The 9,486-nt window shown below is 35.0% G+C and overlaps 2 pseudogenes; both read right to left on the bottom strand.

Annotated features, from left to right (window-relative positions):
* Positions 1-581: 581 nt before the first annotated feature.
* LOC149556771 (uncharacterized) lies at positions 582-6,815 on the bottom strand (annotated as a pseudogene).
* Positions 6,816-7,192: 377 nt separating this feature from the next.
* On the bottom strand, positions 7,193-9,243 carry LOC149556772 (LRR receptor-like serine/threonine-protein kinase FEI 1; annotated as a pseudogene).
* Between the last annotated feature and the right edge of the window lie 243 nt (positions 9,244-9,486).

Raw genomic sequence — 9,486 nt, forward strand, 5'->3', positions numbered from 1 at the left:
ATTGCCAGGGACTTGAGACTTTTTTTTTAATAACCAAATCATTAAAAATTGTCTCCATAACTAAAAGCCATGGCCTTAAATTTGAATTTTTTGGGTTCATGAGAGTTCTAGTTGTGTTCATTGATTTGGACCATACAACTCTTTATTTAGCCACTAGAATGAAACCCTGGTCGTAACTACTTGTCATTCACTTGAAGAGATAGGCTCGGGTGTTAATGTTATTATCTTGGCAACCATCCTTAATTCTCTATCATTGCAAATGTCCTCAATAGGAGCAATGAAGATAAAAAAATTCGTATGAGCTTTTTCTATTTCCATGTGTGTTGACCAGTGAACGCACCCCATGGGGAAATGAACTCCACCTTTCGCTGTGCGTCACCATTTCTCACCAAATAAAATAGCCTGCACATGGGGTTTCATAAAGTAATGTTGTTGCAAATATAATAGAATACTTATAATGCTAGTCAGTATCAAACTGCCCTCGCAAAGGTATTGACGCTAGTGAATCATGTGAGTTTTGGACATGCAGTCAAAGCTATATATGCTATTTGGAGCCCATCCATTTTGCAAGTACTCTAGAGCTAAATAGCCAAAAGTTCCTTTATATCACGATGGAAAATTCTAGGATAACAATCATGATGTAGATAAGATAGCCCCCAACCTACTCCAATTTCTATCTTCAATCTAGTGTTCTAGTTTAAAGATGATGTAGGTTGTTTGCTAACATGTAGAAACTCATCTAAACTACCGATAAGCAAGTAATCATAGATGAACATTTTAGCTGATGGAAATACACAATCACCTCGAAAATTAATAAGGTTTCTATGTTTAATGCTTCCCAAGATCTCCAACTTTCTTTCAAATTGGCGATTGGATGCCACACCACACTTGTCAATTCTTTTTACAAAAAATGCACTATTTTCACCCATCACCAATTTATACATGGTCCCAAAGCCTCCGAAGCCAATGATGTTACTCTCTTCAAGAATTTCAATCCTTTTAATAATCTCTTGGGATGTGTATGATAAATCACCATGGAATGTAACAAGTTTTCTATCTGGTTAGGGTTTGGGTAGCTGTTCTATCTTAGTGTATTCCTCATTGATTCATTTCTTATGTAAAAAGCATACCCATAAAAATACAAGTATCATAGTGAGAATGACACCCATTGCAACCATTGCTCCAATAAGGAGCCCATTCAAATACTATGTCATTTTCCTCGTAGACCCTCTTTTAACAACACTACCACCATCAACAATACCACTGCTATTATCAGGAGCTATAGGTGGAAAATCCAATGTATCCTTACAAAGCTTTTGAACTTGCAAACTACACAAGTCTAGATTTCCAGTGAATGAAATATTAGTAAAATCTCCCATTACTCCAGTTTTAGGGATCTCTTCTGCAAAGAAATTTGTGAGAGGGTTAAAAAATCTTAGCATGCCTAGCTTTCCAATTGATAGAGGAATTGTCCCTTTCAATGTATTACTTGATAGATCCAAAATCATAAGATGGGTCAAGTTACCCAGCTTTGCAGGAACTTCACCTTCTAGGTAATTATCTCACAAGTAAAATGCCCACAACTCTTTGCAATTGCCAATCTCTGGAGGGATAAATCCATGTAGCCTCTTTTCATGAAGAGCTAATGGAGTCTCCTGCTCGATCCTTGTGCAACATGCTTCTCAGGTTTGATTGTTTTTTTATAATAACTTCATCCAAGAGAATGCTATGCTTAAAATTCCTTGACTGAGGCACTTGGATGCCTTGTTTGGATGCTTGTCATGGCCGGTAACCAATATAGTGGACATCATATATTTGCATTAAGTGACAACAACTAGAAAAATTATTCATTTTTTATTGGCCTAGCTTCGAATCCACCACCTAGTTATTTTTACAATGAAATTGTTTCCATGGTTCGTCATCTACTTGGGAGTAGATGCCACATTGCTGAGAGGTGTGGGATCGTCAATTCTCAAGAAGTTGAAAAGCTTAGTTATCGGATCAATCTTAGGACTACTAGTAATAGAACTCTTCACATCTCCGATAAAAGATGCATCACCAGAAATGCATTCTTCTACAAACTCATCTATAGAGCCAAGGAATGATAGATATATCTACTTCTCTTTCACTTATCCTATCAAGCTACCTTGGATCAGTAACAAGAACATGCACTCCCATCTACATTTTTATCTTCTAAAGATTGAAATCCAAACATGCAATTCTTGTTGGGGCCACTCTTGTAGGCATTCCTTGAGCTGCCTGACCAGTTTTTAGGGCATACCTATTTAATAGATAACTATATTTTGATCCCTGTCCATGTGCCTTCAAAATATTGATGCCCTTTATCAGATACTTCATTTCACCTTTTCTTTTAGGACTTTTTATTGCTTGGATAGCTTCAACAACCATTTTTGAAAATAGGTCATTGCTAGTAGCTACAATTTTTGAAGACATGCTAGTCTTCGCACAGTTGATAAGAAAATCATTGCCAAACTTCTCATCCTTGATAACCAATTTATCATCAATGATTTGCAAGCTTCCCTCATTGTGAGTCTATATCCACTGATGATAGAAGATGGGTGAATTTTATTTTGAACCAGGTCATTTTCCATCTATGGGAAAACTGAATTAGATAACCAATTTTGGAATTTTGATATAGGGGTACTAAAAGTCCACTTATAGTTGGCTCTGACTAGGGAATATGTACTGCAAAGTGCATAGAGAATCAAGCATCTCTGGTTAAATAGGTGCCCTATCCATTGGGTTGTAAAGTCTAGAACAAAGAAAAAAAAAGAAGATGCATACAGGGAGGGCAGAGGGGAGCAGGGCAGCATGAAAAAAAGCAAGAGAAAAACTCAACTAACTAAGCAAGAAGAAGCTACACTAGACACACCAAAATTGAAAAGGAAAATTATTTACAAAAGGTGAGGAGACCTCACCAGCAGAACCCAAAATAGAGAAAGATTCATACATGACCATTTACAGGAAGAGGGAAGTATGAACCTTTCCTAAAAAGAGGAAGATGCTCCATTAATTTGAAACAACATTGGTGACTTCTAGCTACTCAATCATTGTCGAAGTTGAATCCAAAAGCTATCTGCAACATAGTTACCCATAAAACCTTGCCAAATAGCCATGCCTCATCAAATACTTCTATTTCCTCTGTACTCTCTTGCATACTATCTTTCACATGCTCTATCATGTTTTGTGAAGAAGAATAAAATTCACTGAACTCTAGAAATATCACTAAATCATACTTGCATCTATTCTCCTCAACCTTGTCACTTATAACAAGGATATCAATTTTCAAATCTAGACTGGTAGAATATTCAAGTGATTCTAAAAGCACTGCTAGAACATAATTACATCTACTAATACTATTACTTTCAGTAGAAATATTTGCATTAAAATTGGGATGGAGAACTTCAAAAAAATTTGGCAACACTACTTGAAAGTACTCACATCTGTTTACTTCATTATAACTCTTAGCAAAGATATCATCTTTCAAATCAGAATGAACATAATCAAAAAATTAAAAATCTTTTGGAAGTGGAATAGCATCATACCAATCACAGGCTTTACCATTAGCAACTTCAAATTTCAAAATGGGGTCAAAATTGAAGGATTCTTTATTTTCTATAGTGTCTATCTAGGCTGAGACATCTTCTTCATTTGCTACAACAAGATGTTCATCTGAATTCACAAATTCAATATCTGGATTAATTATGGAAGAGTATTCCTGACCAGGGTGATTATAATCAATTTCACTACCTTCTTCATAATGCTACAATACCTCATTATTTTTTGCAATTCCTTCCTTTTCAACATCTGTTATTGCTACATCTTCAGATTCAGTATGATGACCACTAAAGCATAATGTAGCCACCATGTTTGTTTTAGGATAGTTTTCAGGAAGACAATAATTTAAAATATAATCCCCATTTATTTCTCTTTCAATTTTTTTGATCATTTCTTCAATCATATTTTCAGATTTGACAAAACATGTTTCCACTTTTTCTTCAAGACACATAGATTCTAATATAGTATCACCACAAACCTTTGCAACTTGAAAATCAGTTTCACAAAATTTTTTAATGGAATTCAACTCTTCATGTTTTGCATTAACTATCTGATTAGTCTCATTAGAGACTTCATGCAAAGGTTTATCCTTTTTTTCTTCAAATCTAAAACTTTTAAAATCAGAGGTAAATGAATGTATAAAAGAAAATTCTTTGTCAACTGTTCTTACCAATTCTTCATCATTGAGAAGGTTGTCTTCATTTTCTGAAAGTTGTGCTTCCAGAAAACAAGGCTTCTCTTGTTGTTCAGAGCTCAAACCATTGGTTGATATGATCTCTTCATTCTGCTCATTGATTCTATCCACCTTAGGAATGCTTTCTGCAACTTCAATGATTTCAGCATGCTGGTCCAAAACTAATTCTTTTGTTTTCAATTCTAAGAGTGGTTCTAGATTCATACTTACTGCATCAGGCTTAGTATTAGGATAACAAGTCTCATTTCCAACCTTAAATGATGGATCTAAAGGTGCAACTAAAGACTCCATAGGAAATACTATTGAGTAATAAGGAATAAAAACAACCTTTTCTTCTTCTAGTGGTGTTTCAGGTTGGAAATTTTTTCCATGCTGATTACCTTCTTCATACTGATGGCTCATCCATGGTAATACTAAGGATGAAGAAAATTCAGGTTCTCTCAAAGCAGGGAAGATGGGAGAAGACAAAGCATCCTTTTTAGAACTCGCATCAATTGTTTTCTGTCTGAACTCCTGGAGAACATAGAATCTCTTTTCAATCAGCTTCCACACTTCTCTAGACCGATGGTCTTGAGCTATACTCAAGTTGTTTCTTGTGGCATAGCTAACACTCTCTTTAAATTTACTCTAGAGTTGTTGAAGCATAGGATCATCATCAATCACAATCTCTTCAATAGATGGAAAAAGTCTCTTTTTATATTTTAAATCATTTTTCAGAGGAATCTAACCTCGATACATTTCTTGAGATTATTTGTACAACAAAGTAACAAAAATTTGAATCAAAATTATGGAAAGATAATGATGTTACCTCGATCATGAGCAACCAATTTTCCAGCAAGTTCTTCAAAAATCTATTCTAATAGGCATGATCTTTTTTTTATAATGGAGTCACCAATCTCTAAGTAGCAGAGGACAATAATAAACTAAAATAAAAATCTCTAGCACTAATCTTCTTGTCCAAGTCACCAACAGAGTCACAAAAAATCTATTGGTTAATAGTTTGTCCTCTCGTTAGATTCGCAATCTCTAACTCTTTCAGCACCCAAGGTGAGAGAAAAAAGAATGTCACCAACAATTGGGTTAGTGTAAGTCTTGTATCACTGCCCTCTGAATTAATAGAATAGTTTGTCCTCCCATTAGATTCGCAATCTCTGACTCTTTCAGCACCCAAGGTGAGAGAACAAAGAATGTCACTAGCAATTGGGTCAGTGTAAGTCTTCTATCACTGCCCTCTGAATTAATAGGTACAACTCCCTGCTTGTGTTCAATATTCAATGAATATGTTTTTCTTATTGATCACCAAATTATCTCTTATGGTTTTAACCAAATAATTTGTAGACACAAACAATTTAGTCAAGGATAAGGGTGGATAAACTATAACCCCCAATGGAATGTTGATCACAGATTATCATAAAGTCTATCTTCTAACCTAAACCTATCTATTCTAAGAATGCATATCCTACTAAGGAGAATAGGAGCAAAATTATACATGGATAGTAAATGGAATTACTTATGCTGCAATTACTAACAAGAAATGGAATTCAAGTAGGAATTACAGTTCCACATACAATTGTACTTTCTATTTAGATGCATCTAAATAACTGAATGAATAGGAGAAGAATCATACATGAAAGGTAAATGGAATTACTTTTATTGCAATTACCAACATGAAATGGAATCTAGTAAGCAACTACAGCTTCACATATAACTGTTCTCTCTATTCAAATGCAAATGAACTAATAATGGCACAACAAACATGAAGTAAAGCTAGCAACTAGAATTACTTCTGCTCCAAATACAAGTTTTTTGACCCTCTACATGTAATGAAATGAAATATCTAAACTAAAATTCCCTCTCTTCTGCTCCAGCTCTCTGACTGTATGCAGCCAAGAAGAAGCCCCTTCTTTGTTGATGCTATCTTATTTATTCTCCCCTGTTGTCGATCCCTATTCAGTTTCTATAACTGATTCTTTCAAGAAAAATTATCTCTTTACTTTTTTTCCTTTAATATGTGCCTCATGTTTTATTTACAATCAACATTTTATTATCCTTCCTTTTAGCATTGTATTAACTTCCTTTATATGGAATGAACAATTGTCTCTAGATTTGCATTCGCAATATCTCAATTAGATTTCCATTTAACAAATCATGCCCAAGGATAGTTTTTGGTTTTTCTCTTATCTAAATCTATTTGCAATTTATATTATCATTTTTCTAGATAAACATGTGGACTGATGCTGCTCTAAATATTTGGGCAAGATATCAATGATCTTGAAGACCCAATTTTTATGTGTTGTTGATGTTGATTAATATACTTTGACATATTGGAAGAAAAATTCTGAGTTGTATTAATTTGACACAGTCCTCTCTAAAACCTGATAGGAATGCCACCTTCAACCTTACTGATGAAAGGAAGGCGTTGTTGCCAAGGACTTGAGACTTTTTTTTCAATAACCAAATCATTAAAAATTGTCTCCATAACTAAAAGCCATGGCCTTAAATCTAAATGTTGTCGGTTCATGAGAGTTCCAGCTATCTTCATTGCTTTGGACCATATAGCTCTTTACTTAGCCACTAGAATGAAACCTTGGTTGTAACTGCTTGTCATTCACTTGAAGAGATAGGCTCGGGTATTAATGTTATTGTCTTGGCAACCATCCTTAATTCTCTATCATTGCAAATGTCCTACGCAAGAGAAATGAAGATAAAACAATTCGTATGAGCTTTTTCTATTTCCATGTGTGTTGACCAATGAATGCACCCCATGGGGAAATGAACTCGACCTTCCTCTACGTGTCACCATTTCTCACCAAATGAAATAGCCTACACGTGGGGTTCTATAGAGTAATGTTGTTGTGAATATAATAGAATACTTATGATGCCAGTCAGTGTCAAACTACCCTCGCAAAGGTACGGATGCTAGAGAATCATGTGAGTTTTGGAGATGCAGTCAAAGCTATATATGTTATTTGGAGCCCATCCATTTTTCAAGTACTCTAGAGCTAAATAGCCAAAAGTGTCTTTATATCATGATGGAAAATTCTAGGATAGCAATCATGATGAAGATAAGACAACCCTTGACCTGCTCCAAGTGCTATCTTCAATCTAGTGTTCCAATTTAGAGATGATGTAGGTTGTTTGCTATCATGTAGAAACTCATCTAAGCTACCCAGAAGCAAGTAATCATACATGAACATTTTACCTGATGGAAATACACAATAACCCTACAAATTAATAAGGTTTCTATGTTTAATGCTTCCCAAGATCTCCATCTTTCTTTCAAATTGGTGATTGGATGCCACACCACACTTGTCAATTATTTTTACAAAAAATGCACTATTTTCACCCATCACCAATTTATACATGGTCCAAAAGCCTCCAGAGCCAATGATGTTACTCTCTTCAAGCATTTCAATCCTTTTAATAATCTCTTAGGATGTGTTTGATAAATCACCATGGAATGTAACAATTTTTCTATCTGGTTGGGGTTTGGGTAGTTGTTCTATCTTAGTTTATTCCTCACTAATTCCTTTCTTATGTAAAAAGAAAACCCATAAAAATACAAGTATCACAGTGAGAATGGTGCCCATCGCAACCATTGCTCCAATAAGGAGCCCATTCAAATATCATGCCATTTTCCTCATAGAATATCTTTTAACAACACTGCCACCATCAACAATACCACTGCTATTATCAGGAGCTATAGCTAGAAAATCCACTGTATCCTTACAAAGCTTTTGAACTTGCAAACTACACAAGTCTAGATTTCCAGTGAATGACATATTAGGAAAACCTCCCATTACTCAAGTTTTAGGGATCTCTTTTGCAAAGAAATTTGTGGAGAGGTTTAAAAAATCTTAGCATGCCTAGCTTTCCAATTGATAGAGGAATTGTCCCTTTCAATGTATTACTTGATAGATCCAAAATCATAAGATGGGTCAAGTTACCTAGCTCTACAAGAACTTCACCTTCTAGGTAATTATCTCACAAGTAAAATGCTCGCAACTCTTTGCAATTACAAATCTCTAGAGGGATAAATCCATGTAGCCTATTTTCATGAAGAGCTTATGGAGTCTCCTGCTTGATCCTTGTGCAACATGCTTCTCAAGTTTGATTATTTTATTAGAATAACTTCATCCAAGAGAATGCTATGCTTAAAATTCCTTGACTGAGGCACTTGGATGCCTTGTTTGGATGCTTTTCATGGCCGGTAACTAATACAGTGGACATTCATATATCTACATTAAGTGACAACAACTCCATAACTTATTCATTTTTGACTGACCTAGCTTCGAATCCACCATGTGGTCATTTTTGCAATGAAATGTTGTCCATGGTTCATCATCTACTTGGGAGTAGATACCACATTGCTGAGAGGTGTGGGATCTTCAATTCTCAAGAAGTTGAAAAGCTTAGTTTCCAGATCAATCTTAGGACTACTAGTAACAGAACTCTTCACATCTCCAATAACAGATGCATCACCAGCAATGCGTTCTTCTACAAACTCATCTACAGAGCCAAGGAATGATAGATATATCTACTTCTCTTTCGCAAATCCTTTCAAGCTGTCTTGGATCAATAACAAGAACCTTTACTCCCATCTGCATTTTTGTCTTCTGAAGATTGAAATCCAAACATGCAATTCTTGTTGGGGCCACTCTTTTAGGCATTTCTTGAGCTACCCGACTAGTTTTTAGGGCATAACTATTTAATAGATAACTATATTTTGATCCCTGTCCATGTGGCTTCAAAATATTGATGCCCTTTATCAAATACTTCACTTCACCTTTGCTTCCAAGAGTTTTTATTTCTTGGACAACTTCAACAACCATTTTTGAAAATAGGTCATTGTTAGTAGCTACAATTTTTGAAGACATACTAGTCTTCACACAGTTGATAAGAAAATCATTGCCAAACTTCTCATCCTTGGCAACCAATTTATCATCAATGTATTTGTAGGCTTCCCTCATTGCGATTCTATATCCACTAATGATAGAAGTTGGGTGAATTTTATTCTGAACTAGGTCATTTTCCATCTATGGGAAAACTGAGCTTGACAACCAATTTTGGAATTTTGATAAAGGGGTACTAAAAGTGCGCTTACACACAATAATGTAGACAATTTCATCTCCTTCTTCATCATCAAAATTAGTAGAATCTTTAGCCATGAAACATGTTTTCTTACCTTTATCCTTGAATGATTTGAATTCTTT

The sequence above is a fragment of the Cupressus sempervirens genome, chromosome 5, assembly GCF_028749045.1.
Source record: "Cupressus sempervirens isolate cs-2001-9-10 chromosome 5, ASM2874904v1, whole genome shotgun sequence".
NCBI classification, from domain to species: Eukaryota; Viridiplantae; Streptophyta; class Pinopsida; order Cupressales; family Cupressaceae; genus Cupressus; species Cupressus sempervirens.